Below are 3,191 nucleotides of genomic sequence, written 5' to 3'. Positions count from 1 at the left end.
TTTGATTAAACATAATACAATACAGCACAAATGGAACCGTGAAAATTGGATGGGATGAGGAAGAAGAAGAGCCATTGTTAATTGCTCCACACAGACCGAACAACAATCGCTGCTGTTGTCTGTTGTGCTGTTCGCGAGCGATTGGATTCTGATGATAAATGGTTCTATGATTAACCGGAGGCATTAAAGCTCAATTTTGAGAAACGATGTCTGCACAGCACACCCAACAGTGCCGGAATCCATTACTGGAATGTTGTTTTATGTTGAGTACAATTAACCTTAAACGTTGGCTAAGATTTGTGACTCCTGATTGTCAAATGTCCAGGCTATGTCAAATGAACTGTATAATTAAAAAAAACTGGAAAATTATAAACGAAAGAAAGACAGGTTAACAATTATGTATGTATGTATGATCCAACCAACGACCCACTGGGCTAACAAGTATGTTACGCAAAAGAAACAATATTAATCAATTTGATCAAAATTGCTCAATCGCGAGTGCTGGTAGTGTTAGCTCAATAATTGGAATTCCAATTATTGGAATTCCAGAAACTTATTTCAGAATGGCAGCTGCACATTTCGAGGTTACTTTCATTGACAATAAGCCCCACACAATCATAGCCACATGACCAAAAGGGTCATGGGATTATAAATAGACTTTCGATCTTTTACATCTTTGATTGAATATTGATATATGCGTCTAACTCCCTATATCAAAATAATCACCATAGCCTTTCTAGTAAAAGATCGACTTGTTTATAATGGTAAATTAATATAACGTTTCATGCAATTTAATACAAGGAATGATCTCAAGGATGTTCCTGTGTTTATCCCTTCATCCTTCACATTTGGGGACCACACTTCCAGAAGACCGGGAGTAAGTTGCAATGTAAACGAATTAGAGCAGATATGTTTAGATTCATTTAACCTTAAAAAAAATCGGATAGATACAGGTGATTCGCAGGAAGAAACAATCGATCGCAGCAATAAGAGCTAAAAAAAATACATTTGCGTAGACCGCATAAGGGTCGAATAAATCGCTTCCACAATTAATTTATGTATGTCTTCTACGAGGGAGAAAACTCCTACTTCTAAACTGTCACACACTTCATACAACATGCGCTTCCCCTAACAACCCCAAACCTCCACATTAGAATAAAATTCAAATTGAATGTGTAAACATTCCGTCTCTGCAGCCACCGGTTCCCGATCAGGAGGGAAAAACAAAATTATATCAAAATGAGATATTTTGATACTTATTTTTTCCTATCTAAATGAGTTATAATTCAGTACTCGTAGGATGTTAAAATATCTCAAATTATATCAAAAAATCTATACGATCATAGCTAAATTATATCAGTTTTTGATATGCTCCTTTCAAGATTATATCTGGTTCAGATAGCATAGTTTGATATTGCACAGAACAAATTATATCAAAATTATAACTTACCGATATATGAGTGCTTCGAGAAAAATTTCTAGTGGAAGGTCAATAAACCACATTATTTGATAAAACCATGCCCCATTTTTGGTTTCCCAAAAATTTGATTCAATTAATTTAATGTAAGGTTTGTAATGTAAGGTTTGAGCCGTTGACTTCGATGTCCGTGTTTCAGAAAAAGTTGTACGTATATCAAAATATGATATAATCATTTTATTTTAGGACAATCCGAAAAAAATCTTGATCGTTGAATATGAGCTAAACCTCATTCAAGTTTGTCAATCAGAATAAGATATAATTCAGATTAGAGAAACTTAAAATCGAAAATTTGGAGTACTTAATTATAACAGAATCAGATGTTAATATCTTGGTGAGATACGTTTGAGTTATTATTTTGATATGCTCTCCTGATCGGGTTTGCAGCTCTTTTTATGAAATAACACTAATTCCCCTCTAAATTTTCGGTGCACACTTCTACACTTCCTTCCAGCTCTCACTTTAAGCCACTTCTAGTTAGTTCCCGACTGTTTTACGTACTGAAATAAAAAAAAATTATAAAATTCTCGCGGACGGAAAGAAAACCGCGAACGATGAGCAAAAGTCGTCGCCTACTCCAGCTTACAATTGATCCATAAATTTCAAGTGGTCTTTTGATTTTGGTTTTGAAGTGGCATCTTGAAACTCATTCCACGGTAACTTAACACGTCAAATCCAAGGAATATTTAAATAAGGTAGTGTCGAGAGCCATATTGGATTTTTTTTGTGACGTCACAAAAACGATTGTATCGGAAATTTATGTGAGAATGGTAGGAATTTCAAAGAAAAACACGTTTTAAAACAAATTTGAATTCCAATTTCATTTTGATTTTGTTGTAAAGCCTCTATTTCACTATGTTATGAAGTTTTTTGATCCTTCGAAGATTGCATTATGTTTTATTCTCAATTTGTTAATGAATGCAATGTCTCCTAGAAGCTAAAACGTGCATAAATGAAGAAAATATCAGCTTCAAGAAGGTGTAGATAGTAGATATTGAGTGTTTAACAGATTGTTATGATTTTAATCCAACCGGTTTACCATATACAATTCTTATGTAGAACAATTAACATCAATTCATGATTGCTAACTCAGTTTACTAAAATGCCAATAAAAGATTGTGGTTTTGTGTAAAAAAAAGTGTTTTGATCATTTTATTGTAATGAGGAGCTTAAAATGCACTGATTTGAACATTTTCATGGAAAACTTTGAACTTATTTTATAGTTTTGCAAATTTCAGTGGTGAAAATCCACCATTTTTTCGAACTTCGATGGCCTATTTTATTCAAAAATTATTCGAAAATGCAACTTTTTTTGTACCCATCTTAAAGAACAAAAATCCTTCTACAATAACATGTATTCAAAGTGGAAAATTTCGAGCACATTCTTCGAATTATCATCAAAAAAGAAAAGTTTCTTAGTAAATTTACATATTTTTCGTGATTGTGACGTTTCAGCCTTTACCAATACTAGAGGAGGGCTGCCTCGGCACTACCTTCTTTAAATATTCCTTGTGTCAAATCTACATATTTCTCTTAAATTGAGTTTTTTTGTAAACATATTTTCTGAAATTTTTGGGTTTGGTAATGATATATTGAAAATATAATAATATAAATGAGGTCGAAACAATTTTCTATCAGATACAACTAGTGGGTCACATGATAACAATTCCCTTTCAAAGGAATAACAAGTACTTGTTAGGTTAGAAATTGCAAG

The sequence above is a fragment of the Uranotaenia lowii genome, chromosome 1 (assembly GCF_029784155.1).
Source record: "Uranotaenia lowii strain MFRU-FL chromosome 1, ASM2978415v1, whole genome shotgun sequence".
Taxonomy (NCBI): domain Eukaryota; kingdom Metazoa; phylum Arthropoda; class Insecta; order Diptera; family Culicidae; genus Uranotaenia; species Uranotaenia lowii.
The sequence above is the reverse complement of the archived record's forward strand: the minus strand, read 5'-3'. Positions refer to the sequence as shown.